This window comes from Monodelphis domestica, chromosome 4 (genome assembly GCF_027887165.1).
Source record: "Monodelphis domestica isolate mMonDom1 chromosome 4, mMonDom1.pri, whole genome shotgun sequence".
NCBI classification, from domain to species: domain Eukaryota; kingdom Metazoa; phylum Chordata; class Mammalia; order Didelphimorphia; family Didelphidae; genus Monodelphis; species Monodelphis domestica.
In genome coordinates, this window is record NC_077230.1 from 32865604 (window position 1) to 32890701 (window position 25098).

Here is a 25098-nt window from a genome sequence, read left to right on the forward strand (position 1 = left end):
TTATTTAATGTACAATTTGAAGGTAATAAAAACAACTACCTTTTATATTTTAACTTGTCTTCGGGGAGTCATCCATGATGCTTTTCAGACATCTATCAATTCTCACAGTATCAAATTAAGAAAGATACTGAATTCTGGGAAATGGATTCTGAAAGGAAGAATTTTTAGGGGCAAAAAAGATGGACTATATCAATCTAAATAACTGATGAGTTTGAAGTTAATCCTAAGCAAAATTATAGATTATGAAATAGATGGCTTCAGAAACAGAATAGCAGCACCTCAAAGCTGGAAGGGACCTAAAATGCCACTTACTTTGGCCTATAATCAAAGAGGAATCCACTCTACAATACCTAATAACCAGTCATCCATCTACTTCTTCTTGACGATCTTTAGTAAAAGGGGCCCCACTGCTTCTTGAAACAGTTCATTCCATTCTTGCACGGTTCTTATTGTTAGGAAGTTTTTTATGTGAAAACAAAATCTGCATTTCTGCAGCTACTAACCAGGGCTTCTAGTTCTGCTCTTTAGGGCTAAGGAGAAGAAGTTTAATGCCTCTTTCATGGAATAACCTTTGAAGACAGTAAACATCCTCAGTTCTTTTAACTGAGCCTCACACAACATGGTCTGATGGTCCTTTAATATCTGTTTTCCTTCTCTGTATACTCTGGAGCTTGTCAATGCCCTTTCTAAAAGATTCTCTTCCTAGAAGAGAACACAACATTCCAGGTGTGGTCTAACCCTGGCAGAGAACAACTTTGATATGGCTTTTCTAGCCTGAGTCTCTATCTCTGTCTCTGATGCTGTCTTTCTGTCTCTCCATCCCATCTTCCCACCTTCCCACCTTCCCACCTTCCCACCTTCTTCCCTCCCTCCCTATCTTCCTCTCTCTCTCTCTCTCTCTCTCTCTCTCTCTCTCTCTCTCTCTCTCTCTCTCTCTCTCTCTTTCTCTCTCTCCCTCTCTCTGTCACTCTCTGTCTCTGCCTCCATCTGTCTCTGTCTCTGTCTCTGTCTTTGTCTCTCCCTCTCACTCCCTCCTCCAAATAAATAATAATAAGATAAAATGTAACAGAGAAAACTATAAAGTTGTTTGTTCAAAAAAAAAAAAAAGAAAATTGGGAGCACCTATGTGGTTCAGTGGATAGAGTCACACCTGGAGACAAAAGGTCCTGGGTTCAAATGTGACTTCAGGCATTTCCTAGCTATGTGACCTTACACAAGTCACTTAAGCCTAATTGCTTAACCCTTAGTTCTCTTCTGCCTTACTTAGTATTGATTCTAAGACAGAAGGTGAGGATCTTAAAAATCAAATGGTTAAGTACAATTTAACAACAATCACAATCACAATCACAAACACGAAAAAGAATTAGGTTTTTTATTTCACTGTCAACTTGACAACTTAGTTCTAATTTGTTTTTCTAGCCTTATTGAATTGTGTGTGTATCACATAGTAGGTCCTTTTAACTGGTGGCAATCCATATCCTGCCTTCATTCATTTCACTGACTATTCTGCATGCCTGTAATGTGTTTCCTTTTTACCTGCTTCTCTGAGAATCCCTAGGTTCCTTCATGTCAACAGACATTTATTAAAGACTTAATTAAAGTGGCTACTACATGCCAGATACTAGGCAAAGCACAAAAAAAAAAAGGCCAAAAACTGTCTTCGCTATCAAAGAGCAATCAGTCTAATGGGGGTGACAATATGAAAACAACTATGTACAAACAATATAGAGGTGGGATAAAAGGAAAATAATAAATATACATAATAAAATACATTAAAATAAAAATAAAGTAATAAAATATTAAGAAAAATTGGGATCAGAAAAGGAGGTTGGATTTTAGCTGGGATTTGATGGAAGCCAGGAAAAACAGAAGCTAGAGATGAAGAGGGAATATAGGTAATCAAAAGTGAAAATGCCCAGAGTACAAGGAAAAATGAAAAAGTCAGTGTCATCATATTGCAAAGTCTGTGGAGGTGGCAGGTATAAGGTATGAGAAAACTGGAAAAATAGGAGAGACAGGTTATGAAGGGATTTGGATGCCACCTTTCCTACTTTTTTTAGTTCTTTGCTTCTGAACATTGAAGGCAGTCACACAACCATACAAATTGACTGGGTTTACTATCAATTTTGTTCGGTAAATAGCATAGGAATTCTCCCCTGTTTGAGCCTCTATAATGCTACCCATGATATTTGTGCAAAACTTGCTTTTTCCATAAACTTCTAGCATCATCTATGTTCCCTGTATTTTTGTAGAAAACTTCACCCTCCTCTTTTATGAAAAAAGTCATAGGCAACCTATCTCACTTTTTAAAACATTTTAAATTAAATTATATTTTCTCCAATTACATGTAAAACCACTTTCTAACATTTTTTCAAAGAATATTGAGTCTTGAATTCTTTCTCTCTCACTCCCCTCCACTCCCACAACCCTGCTGAGATGGTAAGTAATTTCATAGATTTTAAGTGTGCAGTCATGTAAAATGTTTTCCCATATTAATCCTTTTGTGGAAGGAAATTCAAATAGAAAAAAATTAAGAAAGTGAAAAAACTTTGCTTTGGTCTAGATTCAGACTCTATCAGTTCTTTTTCTCTAGAAGCAGAATGCATAGAGGTCTTTGTCCTTTTGGGTTTTTTAACCTCTTTCAGATACAAACCTAGTAAAGGTATTGTTGGGTCAAAGTGTATGTACTGTTGCATAGTCCTTTGTCTATAAAATTATAAATTGCTGTCCATAATGAATCAGTTCATAGCTCCCCAAAAAATACATTCATGTTTCAATTTTCCCACATCCCCTCCAAGTTATGTCATTTTCCTTTTCTGTCATAATAGCCAATATTATAGGAGTGAAGTGGCATCTCATAGTTCTTTTTATTTGAATTTCTCTAATTAATAGTGATTTAAAACAGCTTTGGCATGATTATGGAGAATTTTAATTACTTTGAGAACTGCCTGTTCATATCCTTTCACCATTTATCAGTTGGGGAAATTATTTGTATTCTTAAATATTTAACTCATTTCTCTATATATTTGAAAAATGAGGCCTTTATTAGAGACTTGTAAAAAAGGGGTCATTATGATTACTGTATATTACTCTCCATCCTATTTATCCTTGTTTAATTTCTGACCTTCTCCCCCAACTTGCCCTCTTTTTTAATCAGCCACACCTCTCTTATCTTATTCCCTTCTCCTACTTTCCTATAAGGTAAAATAGCTTTTTATAATCTTTTTTATCCCGTTTGGTCTTTCTTTTCCCTCTCCTCCCAAAACATTCCTCTCTCTTGTTCCTTAATATTTTTTTACATCATCCCATCATATTTAATTCACATCCTGGCCCTCTGTCTTTGTATATTCCTTCTAAATGCCCCAATAATGATAAAGTTCTTTGGAATTACAAGAATCATCTCCTCATAGGCTATACACAATTTAAACCTTATTAAATGTTTTTTTTTTAAACTTCACTTTCCTGTTTACCTTTATAAAATTCTCTTTAGTTTTGTATTTAAGAGTCAAATTTTTCATTCAACTCTGGTTTTTCCATCAGGAATATTTGAAAGTCCTCTATTTCACTGAATACCCATTCCCCCCCCCCTAAAGAATTATGCTCATTTTTGCTGGGTAAGGGATTCTTGGGTGAAGTCCTATTCCAGGCCCTCTGATCCTTTAATGTAGAAGCTGCTAAATCTTGTGTTATTCTACTCTTATTCCACAATATTTGAATTGTTTCTTTCTGGCTGTTTACAATATTTTCTTCTTGATCTGGGAACTCTGAAATTTGGCTATAATTTTCCTGGGAGTTATATTTTGGAGATCTCTTTCAGGAGGTGGCCACTGGGTTCTTTCAATTTCTATTTTCCCCTCTGGTTCTATAATATCAGAGTAATTTTCCTTGATAATTTCTTGAAAGATAATGTCTAACTTATTTTTCTGATCATGGCTTTCAGGTAGTCCAATAATTCTTAGATGATCTCTCCTGGATTTATTTTTTCAGGGCAGTTATTTTTCCAATGAGATATTTTAAATTTTCTTCTATTTTTTCTTTCTTTTGACTGATTATTTCTTGTTGTCTCATAGAGTCATTAGATTCCACTTGACTAATTCTAATTTTAAGAGATGATTTTCTGAATGAGCTTTGGTAACTCCTTTTCCATTTCGCCAATTCTACTTTTTAAAGAGTTCTTTTCCTCAGTGAATTTGTGTACTTCTTTTTTCATAAGTCCTTTCTAAAAATTCTTTTCTTCTGTGCATTTTTTAAAAATGTCAATTAATATTATTATCATATATTATACCTCTGTCACCATTAGCACTGACCATTAGCTAAAGGCTGGTACAACAGAATCAAAGACTTTCAATTAGTAGGCATCTTTTTATTTTATTTTATTTTTTTAATTTTAATTTTTAATTTCAAACATTGTTCCTTGGTTACAAAAATCATTTTATTTCCCTCCCTCCCCCACCCTTCCCATAGCCGATGTGCACTTTGACTGGGTATCACATGTGTTCTTGATCAGAACCTCTTTCCATGTTGTTGGTATTTGCAATAGGATGTTCATTTGGAGTCTATTTCCCCATTCATATCCCCTTCAACCCATGTCATTAAGCAATATTTTTTCATTATTGTTTTTACTCCAACAGTTTTTCATCTGGATGTGGATAGTGTTTTTTCTCCTGTACCCCTCTGGGTTGTTCATAGTCATTGCATTACCACCAATGGAGGAGTCCATTACCTTCGATTGTACCAAAGTGTATCAGTCTCTGTATAATTTTCTCCTGGTTCTGCTCCTCTCGCTCTGCATCACTTCCTGGAGGTTGTTCCAGTCCCCATGGAATTCCTCCACTTAATTATTCCTTTGAGCACAGTAGTATTTCATCACCAACATATACCACAATTTATTCAGCCATTCACCAATTGAAAGGCATCCCCTCATTTTCCAATTTTTGGCCACCACAAAGAGCGCAGCTATGAATATTTTTGTACATGTCTTTTTCCTTATTATCTCTTTGTGGTACAAACCCAGCAACTGGATCTAAGGGCAGACAGTGTTTTAGTGCCCTTTGGGCATAGTTCCAAATTGCCCTCCAGAATGGTTGGATCCATTCACAACTCCACCAGAAATGCATTAATGTCCCCACTTTGTCACATCCCCTCCAACATTCATTACTTTCCTTTGCTGTCATGTTAGCCAATCTGTTAGGTGTGAGGTGATACTACAGAGTTATTTTGATTTGCATCTCTCTGACTAACAGAGATTTAGAACACTTTTTCATGTGATTCTTAATGGTTTTGATTTCTTTGACTGAAAATTGCCTATTCATGCCCCTTGCCCATTTATCAATTGGAGAATGGCTTGATTTTTTGTACAATTGGTTTAGCTCTTTATAAATTTGAGTAATTAGAACTTTGTCTGAGGTTTTTGTTATGAAGATTGTTTCCCAGTTTGTTATTTCCCTTCTGATTTTGGTTACATTGGTTTTGCTGGTACAGAAACTTTTTAATTTGATGTAGTCAAAATTATTTATTTTACATTTTGTGACTCTTTCTAAGACTTGCTTGGATTTAAAATTATTCCCTTCCCAAAGGTCTAACATATATACCATTCTGTGTCCACCTAATTTACTTATAGTTTCCTTTTTTATGTTCAGGTCATTCACCCATTCTGAGTTTATCTTGGTGTAGGGAGTGAGGTGTTGATCCAAACCCAATCTCTCCCACACTGTCTTCCAATTTTCCAAGCAGTTTTATCAAATAGTGGATTTTGGTCCCAAAAGCTGGGATCTTTAGACTTATCATAGACTGCCTTGCTGAGGTCACTTACCCCAAGTCTATTCCACTGATCCTCCTTTCTGTCTCTTAGCCAATACCAAATTGTTTTGATGACCACTGCTTTATAGTATAGTTTGAGATCTGGGATTGCAAGGCTGCCTTCCTTCGCATTTTTTTTCATGATTTCCCTGGATATCCTTGATCTTATGTTCTTCCAAATGAACTTTGTTATGTTTTTTTTCTAATTCCATAAAGAAGTTTTTTGGAAGTTCGATGGGTATGGCACTAAATAAATAGAAAAGTTTGGGTAGGATGGTCATTTTTATTATGTTAGCTCATTCCACTCATGTGCAGTTAATGTTTTTTCAATTGTTCAAGTCTAGTTTTAGTTGTGTGGAGAGTGTTTTGTAGTTGTGTTCATATAGTTACCTGTGTTTGTCTTGGTAGATAGATTCCTAAGTATTTAATTTTGTCTAAGGTGATTTTGAATGGGATTTCTCTTTCTAATTCCTGCTGCTGTGATGGCAATATATAGAAGTGCTGATGACTTCTGTGTCTTTATTTTGTATCCTACTACTTTGCTAAAGTTCTTGATTATTTCCACTAGTTTTTTAGTTGATTCTCTAGGATTTTTTAAGTAGACCATCATATCATCCACAAAGAGTGATAGCTTGGTCTCCTCATTGCCAATTTTAATACCTTCAATTTCTTTTTCTTCTCTAATTGCTATTGCTAGTGTTTTTAGTACAATGTTAAATAATAGAGGTGATAATGGGCATCCTTGTTTCACTCCTGATCTTATTGGGAATGCATCTAGTTTATCCCCATTGCAGATGATGTTTGCTCATGGTTTTAGATATATACTGTTTATTATTTTTAGGAAAGACCCTTCTATTCCTATGCTTTCTAGTGTTTTTAATAGGAATGGATGTTGTATTTTATCAAAGGCTTTTTCTGCATCTATTGAGATAATCATGTGATTTTTGTTGGTTTGCATGTTGTTTTGGTCAATTATGTGGATGGTTTTCCTAATTTGGACCATCCTTGCATTCCTGGTATAAATCCTACTTGATCATAGTGAATGACCTTCCTGATCACTTGCTGGAGTCTTTTTGCTAGGATCCAATTTTAAGATTTTGCATCTATATTCATTAAGGATATTGGTCTGTAGTTTTTTTTCTCCATTTTTGACCTGCCTGGCTTTGGAATCAGTACCATATTTGTGTCATAAAAGGAATTTGGTAGAACTCCCTCTTTTCTTATTATTTCATATAGTTTGTATAGTATTGGGATTAACTGTTCTTTGAACATTTGATAGAATTCACTTGTGAATCCATTAGACCCTGGGGATTTTTTCTTAGGCAGTTCTTTGATGGCCTGTTGGATTTCTTTTCCTGACATGGGACTATTTAAGAATTCTATTTCTCCTTCTGTTAGTCTAGGCAATTTATATATTTGTAAATATTCATCCATATCACCTAGATTGGCATATTTATTGCCATATAATTGGACAAAATAGTTTTTAATGATTGCCTTAATTTCCTCTTCATTGGAGGTAAGGTCCCCCTTTTTATCTATGATACTGTTAATTTGCTTTTCTTCTTTCCTTTTTAAAATTAGATTGACCAGTACTTTGTCTATTTTGTTTGTTTTTTCAAAGTACCAACTTCTAGTATTATTTATTAGTTCAATAGTTCTATCACTTTGATTTTATTAATTTCTCCCTCAATTTTTAGGATCTCTAATTTGGTTTTCTTCTAGGGTTTTTTAATTTGTTCGCTTTCAAGTTTTTTCATTTGTATCTCTAATTCATTGATCTCTGCCCTCCCTAATTTGTAAATATATGCACTCAAGGATATAAATTTTCCTCTGAGTACTGCTTTGGCTGCATCCCATAAGGTTTGAAAGGATGTCTCACCATTGTCATTTTCTTCAATGAAATTATTGTTTCTATGATTTGTTCTCTAACTGATTTTGGAGTATCATATTATTTAATTTCAAATTGATTTTTAATTTAGCTCTCCAGGTACCCTTACTGATCATTATTTTTATTGTCTTATGATCTTAAAAGGTTGCATTTGTTATTTCTGCTTTTCTGCATTTGTATGCCATGTTTTTATGACCTAGTGTATGGTCAATCTTTGTGAATGTGTTATGTGCTGCTGACAAGTAGGTGTATTCCTTTTTATCCCTATTTATTTTTCTCCATATATCTATTAACTCTAATTTTTCCAAGATTTCATTCACATCTTTTACTTCTTTCTTATTTATTTTTTTGATTTGATTTATCTAAATTTGATAGTGGTTGGTCCAGGTTTCCCACTAATATAGTTTAACTATCTATTTCCTCCTTCAATTCTCCTAATTTCTCCATTAGAAATTTGGGTACTATACCATTTGGTATATACATATTAATTAGTTATATTTCCTCATTGTTTATACTCCCTTTTATTAGGATGTATTTACCTTCCCTATCCCTTTTAATCTGGTCTATTTTTGCTTTGGCTTTGTCAGATATCATGATTGCAACTCCTGCCTTCTTTCTATCAGTTGAGGCCCCATAGGTCTTACTCCAACCTTTAATTCTGACCTTGTGAGTATCTATCTGCCTCATGTGTGTTTCTTGAAGACAACATATGGTAGGGTTTTGGGTTCTAATCCACTCTTCTATTCATCTACGTTTTATGGGTGAGTTCATCCCATTCATGTTCAAAGTTATGATTGTCACTTGTGAATTCCCTGGCATTTTGATATGCTCCCCTAATTCTGACCTTTCTTCTTTTGTTATAACCTTTTAAATCAGTGATTTACTTTAAATTAGTCCCCCTAGTCCCCTCCCTTGATATGCTTCCCTTTCTAGCCCCTCCTGTTTTGTTACCTTCTTATTTGTTTGTTTGTTGTTCCCTCCCCCCTCTCCTTCCTTCCCTTTTTGTACTCCCTCCCCTCTACCCCCCCCTTAGTTTTACTTTCCCCCTTACCATGTAGGATATGATAGAATTCAAGATCCCAATGGATCTAGACGCTCTTCCCTCTCAGAGTTGATTTCACTGACTGTAAGGTTTACCACATCTATTGAAGAAGACCCAGAAAAGAAAGTTCTTGTCAGCAAAATCCCATGGCCCTGTCAAATGGTTCACTATCAGAAACTGATATGACTTAGCAGTGGAAATGACATGAAAGAAGAGGCATTACCATTTGGTTTACTAACTACTCTCTAAGGTCCATGAAAGCTTCCATATGAACTATAGCTGAAACCTTCCATACTTGTTTTTTCTCCTGTTCAAATGTGAGTTCCTTGAAAACAGAACTCTTTTGTAATCATATCTCTAGCATTTTGCTTACTATTTTTCACTGAGTGCTTAATAAATGTATATGCACCAAATGTAATCCATCTTTCTTCCTAAACCTACTTCCTCCAAACTTTCCAACTTTGAAACTTCTATAACTTATCCTCCTTGTGCCATTCTTGACTTTTTTCTTTTTTACGTGTATGTAATTTATTACGTGTATGTAATCAGAAGCCAAGTCTTATTGAGTCTATCTTATACCATCTTTCATATCTACTACCTTCTTTCTACTCCTGCTGCTGTCCTCATACATCTCCTTGCTCCTACTCTCTTGCTTTTCTGATCCATCCTCTAAACTATGCCTCAAAACCTTTGGGGTTTCTCTATTGTCTCTAGATTAAAACACAGAATTTTGGAGGGTACCTAGGTGGCTCAGTGGATAGGGAACCAACCAAAGATGGAAGGTCCTGGGTGCAAATATGACCTCAGACATTTCTAGCTGTGTAACTCTGGGCAAATAACTTAAACTCCATTGCCTAGCCCTGACTGTTTTTCTGCCCTAAAACCAATACATAGAATTGATTCTAAGACCAAAAATAAGGGATTAAAGAACACACACACACACACACACACACACACCCCTTCAATCTGGTGTTTAAAACTCTCCACAGTCTGAATCCTATATTTTGTGCCCCCCCAAACTAACTGTTCCCTAAAGTTGATATTCCATCTCGTGTCTGTTCAATTGCAAAAATCATCTTACACCTGGAATATAGACCTTTCTCATGCATTTATTCCTCTCTTTACGTCTTTAAGACTCAGTTCCAATCACCCCTATTCAGTGAAATCTTCTCCAATCTTCCCAATTGTTAATGTTCTCTCCTTCCTCAAATTATCTTATATTTTCTTATTTGTGTTCGTGTTGTAGTCCCCCAGTAGACTATTACCTTTGGAAGGGCATGGACTGTTTTGTTTTTATTTTTTGTGTCTCCCTGAGGCATAGCATATGCCTTGCACTACATATTAGGCATGTAGAAAACCAATGCTTTTTGAATTTACTTGAATTGAAGTTTCTTTTCAATTCTAACACTTGATGAATCGATCAAATGGGTGACAGGGAGAATGGGCAAGAAGTTCACTGAAATGTATGTATAATCCCCCAAAGTCAGTTACACTCTACCAACCAGATATGGTCCCCAACCAGAACTTCTTTGCCTTATTCCATTAAAAAGTAGGAAAATGAATTTCATCACCTTTCTTGAACACTCACAGACAGATAAGGCTGAAAATTAGTAAGGAAATGACTCTGGGGTCAATAGCCAAAGGGAAGGAGTGAAGAGTGAGGGTTCCCAAAGATCCACCAATTGGATAATCAGTCCATGAATAATCCACAGCAGCTCTGTCTAGCCCTATGAACCCAATGCTTAATACCTTATTAGGTCAGGCAGCATGTTTCCTCAAACAGATCTAGTTATTCTTTGGCCTGAAGGAATGTCCAGCCTCATTTTTGTCTGGGTAGTATATTAACCTTGTGCAGTGAGTAGATCAGCATTTTTCTCTAGATTATTCTTTCTAGGGCGATGTAAACCCTATCAGAGCCTGCTGAATGAAAAATCTATGAACAGGGTCCTTGTAGAGAATAATAACCCCTGTTTTTAAACAGACTGGTTTCAGGAAAAGAAAAAGCTCAAAACTATTCTCTCCATGAGGTGGTGTGAAATGTTTGCCCTTCACACAGAGAAAGAGAAATGTGGGAATTTTAAGTGACTCCATTGGCTTTGAGGTGGGGTGGAGGAATGAGTGTGGGAAGCCTGATTCTCTAAGTGCCTAGGGGTCTTTCCACTGCCTGTCTGCTATTAATGCTCTCATGGAAATGCAACTTGTAATGTATTATAAGTGGTACAGATTTATTTGATGCTGTATTTTCATGAAAACTTTGCATATAAATGTTCTGCATTAAATAATATTTAGAAAAGTGAAATAAAATACTAAAGTAGGTTTAAGGAGAATGAAAAATAGAACATGGCAACTTTGGTTAAGAATAATGCAGCGAGAAAAGGAATTGAAGTATTAGAGATTCGAGGTATTCATGGAGCATACTCAAGGGACTCAAGAAAGGATCCTCTTTGTGAGTAGCACTATGGAAATGAAGGAAAAGGAAGCTGAAAAAAAAAACCCAAGCAGGTGAGCATACCAGCTCCTGAGACCCAGAGAAACTCTCCATAATCACATTTAAAAAGCAACAAAATGTCATTCTTATGTCACTCAACTCTTAATTCACCAAAGTGAGGTAAATTTAATGGTAAGGGTACTTGGTATGGTTTGAACTCCCATCCCATTTCTGCTGAGTACTTCTAAGATCATTTAAATCTGGTTTATCCCATGCTAACAGAATAGACAAGGAACAAGTGTTTTTAAAATAAAACATTTAATTGGTCCTGAAATAAGCATTAAGGGAATGGGAAAAATATCCTCAACATACACACATTCTGGGGATCAGGGCCTCAACTTGGAAATATCTCTTCCCCTTTGGCCTCCTCCTCTTACTGGCAACTTCCTCTGTAGAACTATCAGCCATAGAACATCTCCCCCAGATCAGTTCTTGACTCTGGCCCTTTTCCACTTCGCATCCATCTTTCAGGTATTGCTTTCTCTTGTTAGAATGTCAACTTCTTGAGATCAGGGGCTGGCTAAGTTGGTTGTGTGGCAGAGTTAGCAAAAACTGAGTTCAAACCCAGGCTCAGATATTTATTAGTAGTGTGATGCCAGGCAAGTCACTTCACCCTGCTTGCCTCAGTTTTGCCTCTAAAATGAGCTGGAGACGGAAATGGCAAACCACTACAGCAACTTTTCTAAGAAAATCCCAAATGAGGTTATGAAGAATTGGATGTGACTGAAAACGACTGACCTACATGTAAATCCTTCAAGTGATAAGAATTAGTGAGAACTCGAGCCCTTATGATTATATTTCTTTTTCTAGTCAATTAAAACATACATTAGTTCAAAGCAAAAGTTATAGAGTTATAGAGTAGAGCAAGTTTGGTGACATATTTTAAATTTATATTATATAAATATAAGTTAAATTTAAAATTTTAATAGAGTTATGTACTCTCCAATACCATTAGAGAAGGGGCTCAAGTGAAAAATGTGCTACAAGGGAACATACCAGCTAGGGAGCACATGTAGCCAATGGACACAGATGTCTGGGTAATTCATACTTCTGATTCTATAGGGTCATGAATATTTTTGCCTTAAGGTAAGGGTCCTTTCTCATTTAGTAGAGATAGTATGCTTCTTAGTTCCTTTTGCTGCTGTTCACTGCTATATAGCTTCAGGTAGGGAACTCGACTAGTTCTTTGGCTAGAAGCTACAGTGGACCCTGTTTTATGGTGGAAAATCCTAAGCAACTAACTTGAGAAAGCCCTTGGCTCTTTCTGGTCTCTCTTTTGAAGTGACTCTTTACACTTGTCATTTGGACTCTAATAGCTTAATTCTTACCTGAGAAAATACCTTCTATTTCCAATCATATTCCTTGTTTGGAGAAATCATGCACAAGGGTTCTGCATTGGATCAAGGAGAAGCTAGGGTGAGGAGACTTTTCTGGATGCCTTTACCTTTCCCCGACATCATCTCCATATGGCTCTAGTTCCTTCCATATCACTGGGGCTGGGCTAGCTGAAGAATGAAACAGCAACTGACCTTTACCCTCTTTTCCCTTAATAAAGAAAAATTCACCTCTCTACCTATGGCAATATACTTTAGGTACATCAGGAATTAAATAGTTTTTTTTTTTTTTGTGACCTATCTTGGGAATCCAACTGCCATTTATAAGATTTTTCCATGGGAAAATGATTTCTGAATTACAAATAAGCAACTTCATTGCCCATAATGGCAGTACCACGGCTACTATTACTCTTTGGAAGATAATCTCACGGTGTCAGTTTCTCAGGATTCAAAACTTGTGAGATGGTGCTTGGGGTAAGGTTTATTTTGTCATTAAAAGAGACAGAAATATCTAGAGAGGAACTGTATGGGTGAGTCTAGTGTCCAGAAAATCGGCAGGGTCATTATTTTCTAAAAGAACTGATGAAGAAGGGAATCCTGGCTCTGGGGTGAGCATGAGATAAAAGTGAATCTGCAATTCCTTCACTAGTCTCGGTTCTTGCATGCCTGTCATAGCATGACCATCCCTTTACAGCATAACCACAAACGGTCTTTTAATTCAGCATAAGTCAGAATGACTAAGAGAGAAGCATTAGTCATCCTTGCTACCATTTCTGGTCAGGGAGAAGAATGCTGCATTTACTTTGGCTTCCTCATTTCTTCTCATTCCATGAAGGATGATCACCCTCTAATCTTATGTGAAGTACTTTCAAGAATCTCATATATGATTTGGAGTCTTAATTTCTCTTTCTTTTTTTAAGCTTTTCTGGGTATTATGAAACATAAAATGAACATGAAAATACTTGCATAGGGGGCAGCTGGGTAGCTCAGTGGATGGAGAGCCAGGCCTAGAGACAAGAGGTCCTAGGTTCAAATAGTTACTTTGTTTAACTATTCCCCAATAAATGAGGATCCATACTATTTATAACCCTTTCTTCTACAGAGATTTTCCTATTAAGGCCTGAGCCAGTTTTTATTATTATTTTAAATTTATTTATTTTTTTAACATCCATTAAAATTTTTTACATTCCAGTATTCAGTTTAGTGAGTTGTTTCTGTTCTTTCCACTAATGCTTTTGTAGTCTTCATGAATATTGTTTTTACCATTTTGCATAATTAATACAAGTCTTTCTATACTTCTCTGTATTAATATGTTTTCATTTCTTACAACATAGCATTTTTTTATATTCATGGGCTGGGTAATTATATTGATCAAACCTGGCCTCAAAAAAGTGAAGAGAAAATGTTCTTCCATCATTTTTTTAAAGAATCGAGGGATTGTGGATGTGAAAATTGCATATATTGTCAGACTCAGTTGATATGTTCAGGTTTGCTGAACTGCTTTTGCTCTTTTTTTGAGATTTTCTCTGGAAATACATATTTGGAAATGATGGAGACAACAAAAGACATATTTTTAAGAAATTTAAATAGAACTTCCGGTCAAGATGGCGGCTTAGAGAAAGCTAAAGTTCAGATCTCCGGAAACCCTTCCCTACCGAACTCAAACTATATGCTCCTAAGGCACCGAAATTCAAAACAAACAACAGCATAGACCCCGGGAATCCTCCTCCTGGACCTGGACCTAGATCTAAAGGTACGGCCCCCCTCCCCAAAAGCCAGAACACGAGATCACTCGGACCTAAGGGGTAGACAGAAGGAAGGTCCCAGGACCCATCCCCCCAACCCAGAGTGCTGAGTCCGAGGCAGCAGAGGGAACCTCAGAGCCTCAGGGCCGGCTATCCTGAAGGCCTCTTCCTGAAAACAACCTGACCTAGTCGAGGGGGCACCCAGACAGCAGGGAAACAGAGAGAGACAGGAGGAGCCTGTAGCCCCCTGACTGGATGTAAACCTTAAAATTTATTAGACTTATGAATGTTGGAAATTTCACCATTGGAAAATTTCATATTTGGAAAAAAATTCCTACTGATAGTAAGAACTCTATTGGAATGTGAACCCCCTTGGCATGGGAGGATCCTTCTCCTCCCTACTTAAGACTACTTTAGAACAGAAACCTTTTGCTAAACAATGGAAAGGGCTTTGACCTATGCTTAAGCATAGAATAGGAAGTTCTTTGAGTCATGATTGATTTTAGAATTGATACAATAGAGATATTTGGAATGACAGAACCAGGCCTTGGAACTTCCAATCTCCACCCTACTCAGAGTAACAGGATTTAGGAAGGGCTGCAGCAAAGGATCAAGATTTAATTATTTGAGAATATGACCTTCAACAGACATGTGCAAAGCCACAGACCTCTGGGCGGTCCTGGGTTAAACTAGAACCACCATTGGCACAGGGGAGACATCGACAGTGATTGGTAGATGTGAGAACTGAGGGGAGGGAACTTAGATGGTTTCCTTAAAGATAGCAGGGTCTGAGGAGAGGAAGAAGAGGTTTTCCTCTGAGGAGGTTGCTCTGAAGGAGAACTCAAGAGGTTGCTCTGAAAGAGGACTAAGGAGGGGTGGATGCTCTGAAGGAGTCTGAGAGGAGAGAGGTCCTGGAGGGAGAGCTCCTGGAGAGGTCTTGAAGGAGGCTGTGGAAGGAGAACTCAGGAGGAGTCAGGAGGAGAATTCTCTGGAAACATTTCTTGAAAGGGGGCTCTCTTGAAGGTGGAGCCTGAGGTTGGCATGAGAAGCCTTACCTAGAGAGATCTTGGGTGAGTGATAAAACGCCCTGACTGATTTATTCATTCTTATTCCTTTCTTACTTTCTCTCTTTTTCTATTGATTAATCAATGTATTATAAATTAAATTTCTCTATAAACCCAGTTGGCTTGGGCATATTCATAAATTGGGAATATATTCCCTGGCGACCATCTTATATTTATATAAAACCAAGACACAGTAGAAAACATATTTCAGTGGTCATATTTGATATATATATTTCCCTTGCTCCCAAACATTTTAATTATCACAGTTTATGACTCCCACTCTCTTATCTACAACTATTTGACGCTCAAAACTATTTTAAATCTAACATGGATCCTTCCATCCGAGTCTCAAGGTCCCTGCCTCAAAGCATACTCAGTTCAACCCAGAGAAAGTTAATCTTATCAGGAGCCCTTAGAGCTCCAGGAAGCCGCGGCCCCTCCCCCCTCAGAGTGCTGGCTCTCCTGGCCAGCTAAGGCACAGAAACAAACATCCCAAAGAAAGGGCCGAGCCAGGCTCAGAGCGTGGAAGTAAGGCAACAGAGAAGCATCGGGAGGGAACTGAGGAGGGCAGTAACAGGGAAACACCAACAATTCCTGGCTTCCCCAGGAAGACATAACAACAACTGCATAGAAGGGACAATCTGCCTAGGGCTAAAACCTTTGAACACCAGACAGAGATAAAAAAAAGCTAGTCCTCCCCACTCAGATAGAGATGGCAAACTCCACAGAAGCACAAAAGTCCCAAAATTCCAAGAAAAACAAGAAGAAGGGGGCAACTTTGGACACATTTTAAGGATCAAAAATACAAAATACAGAGGAGATAGAAGAGGAAACACAAGCAAATGCTCTGAAACCTTCCAAAGGAAATGGAAACTCTCCACAAACCCACGAAGAATTTGAATTGGAAAGGATCAAAAAGATGGAAGCCCTCTGGGAGGAAAAGGGGGAAATAATGCAAAAGAAATTCACACACCTACAAAACCAGTTTGACCAAACTGAAAAGGAAAACCAGGCTTTAAAGGTCAGAATTAGGCAACTGGAAGACAACGAGCAGGTAAAAGAGCAAGAATCAATAAAGCAAAGCCAAAAGATCAAGAAATTAGAAGAGAATATAAAATATCTCACTGACAAGGTGACAGACTTGGAAAATTGAGGAAGAAGAGATAATTTAAGAATAATTGGACTTCCAGAAAAGCCAGAAATAAACACCAAACTCGACATCGTAATACAAGATATAATCAAAGAAAATTGCCCAGAGATTCTAGAACAAGGGGGCAATACAGCCACTGACAGAGCTCACAGAATACCCTCTACACTAAATCCCCAAAAGACAACTCCCAGGAATGTAATTGCCAAATTCCAAAGCTTTCAAACAAAAGAAAAAATCCTACAAGAAGCCAGAAAAAGACAATTTAGATATAAAGGAATGCCAGTCGGGGTCAAACAAGACCTTGCAAGTTCCACTCTGAATGATCGTAAGGCATGGAACATGATTTTCAGAAAGGCAAGAGAGCTGGGTCTTCAACCAAGAATCAGCTATCCAGCAAAACTGACTATATACTTCCAAGGGAAAGTATGGGCATTCAACAAAATAGAAGACTTCCAAGTTTTTGCAAAGAAAAAACCAGAGCTCTGTGGAAAGTTCAATATCGAAAAACAAAGAGCATGGAATATCTGAAAAGGTAAATATGAAGGAAAGGGAAAAGGAGAAAAATGTTATCTTTTTCTTTTACCCAAACTCTCTTCTATAAGGACTACATTTATATCAATCTATGTATACTAACATGTGGGGAAAATGTAATGTGTAAATAGGGGGAAAAGAAAGACCAAATAGAATAATCTTTCTCACACAAAGATTCACACAGGAAGGGGAGGGGAAGAAAACTATAAGAAGGAAAGGAAGAGAGTTTTTACTTAAACCTTACTCTCAGGGAAATCAACTCTGAGAGGGAAGAACATCCAGATCCATTGGGATCGTGAATTCTATCTTACCCAACAAGGGAAGGGAGAAGGGAAAACCAAGGGGGAAGGGGGAGGGAACACAAAAAAGGGAGGGAAGAAGAGGAGGGAGGGGGAGGGAACAAAAAGGGAGGGACTAGAAAGGGAAACATATCAAGGGAGGGGACAAGGGGGACTGATTTAAAGTAAATCACTGGACTAAAATGTAGAGCTGAAGAAGAAAGGTTAGAATTAGGGAAGGATATCAAAATGCCAGGGAGTCCACAAGTGACAGTCATAACTTTGAACTTGAATGGGATGAATTCACCCATAAAAGGTAGACGAATAGCAGAATGGATTAGAATCCAGAACCCTATCATATGTTGTCTTCAAGAAACACACATGAGGCGGGTAGACACCCACAAGGTCAGAATTAAAGGATGGAGTAAGACCTTCTGGGCCTCAACTGACAGAAAGAAGGCAGGAGTTGCAATCATGATATCTGATAAAGCCAAAGCAAAAATAGACCTGATCAAAAGGGATAGGGGAGGTAATTATATTTTGTTAAAAGGGACTTTAGACAATGAGGAAATATCACTAATCAACATGTATGCACCAAATAACATAGCACCCAAATTTTTAATGGAGAAACTAGGAGAATTGAAGGAAGAAATAGACAGTAAAACCATATTAGTGGGAGACTCAAGTGGGAGAATCAAGGAGAGAAAGAACTTCTAGGGAGGTAGTAGAAAGAGAGATACTTTGGAATTGTGAGTGAACATGCATTGGAAGTTGGCCCCATCATGTCACTGAACTTACTTGAAATGCTGGAGACTTCTGCCACAATTTCCTCGACATGAGACTTTTCCTTTCTCCTTTGTTGAGTGGAAATCTTAACTTTCTCCTGTCTGAGTAGCTGATTCATTTTTATGTGTTCTTTCGTCTATCCTCATATGAATAACTTCTCAATTTTTTTTTTGCCATTTTGCTTGCATAAATGGGTTTACTGGCTATTCACTATATGGTGAGAAATTTTTTCTGTATTGCTTTTATGGCCACCATTATGCTAAGATAGCCAGTCATATCATTAGCTAGAGCCTGGCATCAAACATTAGCTTAGGTAACTAACTGGTAGCGATAGAAGAATTTCTAGCTCAGTCTTATTAACTCTATTTATTTATGATAAACATTTCCTGTCACTAGCTATACCTCTAGTATAAATGGTTTGTCTGCAAATTCCAGTTAAATTCCCCAATATTTGCTGATCAGTTTATTATTTTATTTGGTGTAGATCTTCCCTTCTGCTACCAGTTCTTTGATGTGTAAATCTTTACTTTCCCCTTCTGCCCTCTGTAAAATTCCATGACATTGATTTTGCTGAAGGAACTAAAGACTATAGGAGGTTATTGAAAAATATTATTTGGGCTCACTGGTTTTTAGATACCATGAGCCTATAATGTGTACATAATATATTTATTTTTCTTTAGAATCTGTACGTGTGAATAAGTATGATCAGCAGAAGTATTTATCAACAAATCCATGGACAACTTTTCTGTCAACTCTTTGTGAGGGTGATTTATAGAAAGTTTGGTGGATAGGGGCTAAGTTGGCAAGAACAATCCAACAAATGGCCTTTGTTCTGAATCTATTGTAATCCTAGACCAGAAATTTTGAAGGGGTGACAGATAGCTATAATTCTAGCCTGATACTCTTCTAGGATACTGGTGTAAAGATTCCTTAGTCTCATCTGTCCTAAATTTTGTCTGCCCCTTGCCCTAGCTACCATCTGTGCATGGTCCTTTAATTCTCTTTGTGCTATGCCTGTCTATATATTTAGATAATCTAAGCATCTTACCCAGACACAGTTATATAAAGATACTACCCTTTATGCACAATTTAAGGGATTTTCAAGGATAATTTTGATGGTATGCAATTTCACATTATGTAATGACTTTAAAAACTGAGGCCTATTAATGTTAAATGATTCACCCAAGATCTATGCAACTGAGGAAGATTGGTACTAGAGGTATGGATTTGGGAGTCGTCAAGCTGGAAGTGGAGTGATAGTTAAAGCTAGAGAAATTTATGAGCCCTGAGAGAGTGATTATAGAAAGGTAAGAAAGGATTGTAGAGGAAAGAGCCTTGGAGAACACTTATATTTGTGGGTAGAAGAGGCAAGCAGAAATATTGAAGAATTTCAAGAAGACAGGAGCTATAAAAGAGCAAGGAGGAGAATCCAGACAATTTCATATTAGGGAAATCAAAGAAAGAGTGTTTCAAGATAGATAATATATCAAAAGAAATAACTTCTTATTCAAGATCTGTGCAAATCAAGTTGTGAGTTGGTGCTTGGGTGAGTAGACTATGCATGGCTAATAATGTCTAGAACTTTATTTATGAGAGAGAGAAAGAGATATAAGAGAAAGAGAGGTTGTTTCAAAGTATAAAGGTCAGGAGGCAGAGTCAAGATGGCAGCATAGAGGCAGCAACAGTTCAGACCTTTGAAAACCCTTCCTTACCGATTACAAACTAAATGCTCCTAGGGGATTGAAAATCAAACCTAACAAGACAGAGCCAAGGAACCCTCCTCTGGACTCAACTTAAAAGGTATGCCAACCCCCACCCCCCAAAGCCTGAATTCAAGAACACTCGGGTTTAAGGGGAAGGAAGAAGAAAGGTCCCAAGACCCCTCCCCCACTTAGAGCTCTAAATCTCCAGTAGTAGCTGGAATATCTGGGCGGATAAGGGTGCTGTCTAGAGGGAGTACCTTGTGGACAAGGCTGTACCAGGCTCAGAGCGTCGTTCACAGGAGGTAGAGAAGCAGTTGGAGAGGAAGCGCAGAGTGAGCAGCCTAGTTGCAGCAGTGGAGAGACTCCATATTGCCCCCCCCCCTTCCCGAGGTTTTGGCCTCAGGGCATATTGAGCTCAACCAAGCTGAACTTAATGCCATCAAAGCCTTCAGAGGGCAGGGAAGTTCAAACTCCAACACCCCTCCCCTACAGACTGCACTGAGAGATTTGCAGACTAATCACCAAGGGTGGCAGAAAGGTCCCAAACCAACAATCCAACAACAACAAAAAAGAGAGGACCAAGAGTGCAGGCAACTGCAGGGAGTAAAGAAGGGGGTAAATATGAGTAAACAACAGAACGAAAAAAGAAATTACAATCGACAGCTTCTATACAGGCAATGAACAAAGAATAAATGGAACAGAGAAGGATGAGAGAACACCAAGCCAAAAAAAAAAAAAACAGAAACCCCAGGGAATTGGATACAGGCTTTGAAGACCTCAAAATACAATTCAAAACAGAATTAAGAGAGGCTGAAGACAACTGGGAAAAAGAACTTAAAAAGTAAGATAAGTCATCTGGAAACAGAAAACAGTGTCTTGAAAGCCAAAATTAATCAGCTTGAAAATGAGGCAAAGGAGATGAAAGATAAGGCAAAGAAGATGAAAGATGACTTCCAAAGAAGATCAGACCTGAAGGAGAAGGATAACCAAAAAACCAGGGATGAAATCCAGTCTTTAAAAACCAGAATTCAACAATTAGAAGCAAGTGACTTCACAAAGCAGCAGGACACTATAAAACAAAACCAAAAGAATGAAAAAAAAATGAGGAAAATATGAAGCATCTCATTCACAAAACAGAGGATTTAGAAAATCGTTCGAGGAGAGACAATTTAAGAATCATTGGTCTACCAGAAGACCATGACAAAAAAAAAAAAAAAGCCTAGACATCATACTACAGGAAATTATTCAAGAAAACTGCCCCAACATTCTAGAACAAGAGGGAAAAGTGGAGATTGAAAGAATCCACAGATCACCTCCTGTATTTAATTCCCAACTGACAATACCCAGGAATGTTACAGCCAAATTCAAGAACTATCAGACCAAAGAAAAGATATTACAAGCTGCCAAGAAAAAGTCATTCAGATACCATGGAATCACAGTGAGGATAACACAGGATCTGGCTGCATCTACCCTGAGGGACCAAAAGGAATGGAATATGATATTCTGGAAAGCAAGGGAACTAGGTCTACAACCATGAATCAACTACCCAGCAAAACCGACTATATTCTTTTTTTTTTTAGTTTTTAAAACATTATTTTATTTGGTCATTTTTATACATTGTTCATTGGAAACAGATCACTTTCTTTTCCTCTGCCCCCCACCCCCACCCCCTGCAACCCCTTCCCTAGCCAACACGCGATTCGTCTGGGTATCACATGTGTCCTTGCTCTGAACCCATTTCCTTGTTGTTGGTATTTGTATTAGGGCGCTCATTTAGCATCTCTCCTCGATCATGTCCCCTCAACCTCTGTAGTCAAGCAGTTGCTTTTCCTCGGTGCTTTTACTCCCTCAGTTTGTCCTCTGCTTGAGAATAGTTTTGTTTTTTTTTCTCGTAGATCTCTGCAGGGTGTTCAGGGACATTGTAAAGCCATTACTGGAGAAGTACATTATGTTCTCTTGTACCACAATGTGTCAGTCTCTGTGTACAATGTTCTCCTGGTTCTGTTCCTCTTACTCTGCATCACTTTCTGGAGGTTGTTCCAGACTCCATGGAATTCCTCCACTTTATTATTCCTTTTAGCACAATAGTATTCCATCACCAACATATACCACAATTTGTTCAGCCATTACCCAATTGAAGGGTATCCCCTCATTTTCCCATTTTTGGCCACCACAAAGAGTGCAGCTATGAATATTCTTGTACATGTCTTTTTCCTTATTATCTCTTTGGGGTACAAACCCAGCAGTGCTAATGGCTGGATCAAAGAGCAGACAGTCGTTTAGTGCCCTTTGGGCATAGTTCCAAATTGCCCTCCAGAATGGTTGGATCAATTCACAACTCCACCAGCAATGCATTAATGTCCCCACTTTTCCACATCCCCTCCAGCATTCATTACTTTCTTTTGCTAAAACTGACTATGTTCTTACAGGGGCAAGTATGGGCATTTAACAAAATAGAAGAATTCCAAGCATTTGTAAAGAACAGAACAGAAAATTTGATGCCCAAGCACAGAAATCAAGAGAATCATCAAAAGATAATTAAGAAAGAGGGAAAAAAGAAAAACAACCTACAAAAAAACACAAAAGCCCCCTTTTTTAAGAGACCAAATAAGTTAAATTATATGTATCTTAAAAACTGTTATTATCACCTGGGCAGCTAGAAGAATTACACTTAGGGGGAACAGTGGCAAACTGTATAGGATGAAATGCCAAGACATAAATATGTACATAGATATATGTATCCATAAATATATATGTTTGTGTATATATACATATATATATATATATATATATATATACAACTAGAGCTAAAAAAGAGGTTAATACTAAAAGAAATACTAAATTTCTAAATACCAAAATACTAAAAGAAATGGGAAAAGAAACAAAATGGGGTAAATTTATATGTCACAAAGAAGCACATGGCGGGAGCTGGGGAGGACATCAAAACTCTTGAAGGGTAAAGAGGTTGGAGATAGGAAATACTCAACTCTTATGTGCATTGAAGTTGATTCAAAGAGGGAAGAACAATCAAATACTTTGTGGCAGAGGATTGATTTGTGTCCTTTAGGGAAGTAGAAGGGTAACAAATGGACTGGTGGGGAGGGAAGCAGTAAAAGGAGGGAGAGGGTGCGGGGTAGTTTAAAAAGACTGTAAAGAAAATAAGAGGGGAATAAGAAGGGAGGGAGGGTAGAAAGGGAAATAAAATAAGTGTGAGAATTAGGGGGACTGATTAAAAACAAAACATTGGTATAGAAGGAAATAGTGAAAGAAGAAAAGTCAGGACTGGGAGTGGAAATCAACATGCTGGGAAATACACAGCTGGTAATCATAACTCTGATTGTGAATGGAATGAACTCACCCATAAAACGCAAGCAAACAGCAGAGTGGATTAGAAACCAAAACCCTACCATATGCTGTCTACAAGAAACACAAATGAGGAAGGTAGATATGCATAGGGTGAAAGTAAAAGGATGGAGTCATATCTATTGGGCATCAACTGATAAAAAGAAGTCACAAGTCACAATCATGATATCTGACAAAGCCAAAAAAAAGTCAATAGAGATAGGGAAGGTAATTGGTGCTGGTGCTGGTAGTAGTCTCTTGGTAACCGAGAATGACGATTGTCTTTGTGCTTTTGTACAAAGACACTTGTGCATGAAGGAGATTTAAGTGGAAAAGTTGATGCACAGAGATAGTCCCACTCTCTCGGCGTTGGAAGCCTGGGTCCATTGGCACGAAAAGTTGTTACACCTGGAGACTTCCTCAGCTGCATTGGATGGCCGTGTTGTCTTTTGTGCTCCAACATGCCCTAAGCACACTGTGTTGCCATCTCAGCTGTTGAATCTTTTTATTGGTTTCTTCCATCTGTTCAGCTGAAGCAGTTTTCACATGCTGGGTGAGCAAAGCCCTGGTTCACCAGGGGTCTACGACCCAATGGCTACCCTCACAAGGTTTAGCTGGCCTGTCGAAGCCATTGCCCAGGGTGTGGCCGCTGCTGCATGCTAGCAGCTACTAGGCGCCACAAGTGAGAGCTGGGTGTCAGTTGGGGGTCAAAGGCTGGAGAGCTGCCCTAGGAGGGCACGACAAGCCCTCCATACCAGAGATATTACCCCTCCCTGAACACCCCATACACCCCAGGGAAGGTAATTACATCCTGATAAAAGGCAATATAGACAATGAGGAAATATCAGTACTCAACATGTATGCACCAAATGGCATAGCATCCAAATTTCTAAAGGAGAAACTAGTGGACCCCAAGGATGAAATAGATAGAAAAATTATACTAGTGGGAGACCTGAACTTCCCTCTATCAGAACTAGATAAATAAAAAATAAATAAATAAGAAAGAGGTAAGAGAAGTGAATGAAATCTTAGAAAAATTTGAGTTAGTAGATATGTAAAGAAAAATAAATAGGGACAGAAAAGAATACACCTTTTCAGCAGCAGATGGTACATTCACAAAGACTGACCATGTACTAGGGCATAAAAATATTGCAAACAAGTGCAAAAGAGCAGAAATAATAAATGCAACCTTCTCAGATCACAATGCAATGAAAATAATCATTAGTAAGGGTACATGGAGAGGCAAATAAAAAATTAATTGGAAATTAAACAATACGATTCTTCAAAATTGGTTAGTTAAAGAACAAATCATAGAAACAATTAATAATTTCATTGAAGAAAATGACAATAATGAGACATCCTTTCAAAATTGAAAGTATCCAAGATGAAAAGGGAGACCTCACCTCTAATGAAGAGGAAATTAAGGCAATCATTAAAAATTATTATGCCCAATTATATGGCAATAAATATCGCAATCTAGGTGATATGGATGAATATTTACAAAAATATAAATTGCCTAGACTAAGAGGAAGAAATAGACTACCTAAACAACCCCATATCAGAAAAAGAAATTGAGCAAGCCATCAAAGAACTCCCTAAGAAAAAATCCCCAGGTCCAGAAGGATTCACAAATGAATGCTATCAAACATTAAAAGAACAACTAATCCCAATATTATACAAACTATTTGACAGAATAAGCAAAGAAGGAGTTCTACCAAAATCCTTTTATGACACAAATATGGTACTGATTCCAAAGCCAGGCAGGTCAAAAACAGAGAAAGAAAACTTTAGACCAATGTCCTTAATGAATATAGATGCAAAAATCTTAAATAGATTTTTCTGGAATCAAAAAGATTCCAGCAAGTGATCATGAGGATTATCCACTATGACCAGGTAGGATTCACACCAGAAATGCAAAGACGGTTCAATATTAGGAAAACCATCCACA

General features: G+C 37.6%; 1 long non-coding RNA gene across 1 annotated transcript in view; it reads right to left on the reverse strand.

Annotated features, from left to right (window-relative positions):
- The window catches only part of LOC103106415 (uncharacterized), a 107283-nt gene that overhangs the window by 64470 nt on the left and 17715 nt on the right, over window positions 1–25098 (reverse strand). Inside the window, exon 2 of the long non-coding RNA XR_008911749.1 lies at window positions 8739–8829. This is a non-coding gene — a long non-coding RNA (uncharacterized LOC103106415). The remainder of the gene's footprint in view (window positions 1–8738; window positions 8830–25098) is intronic.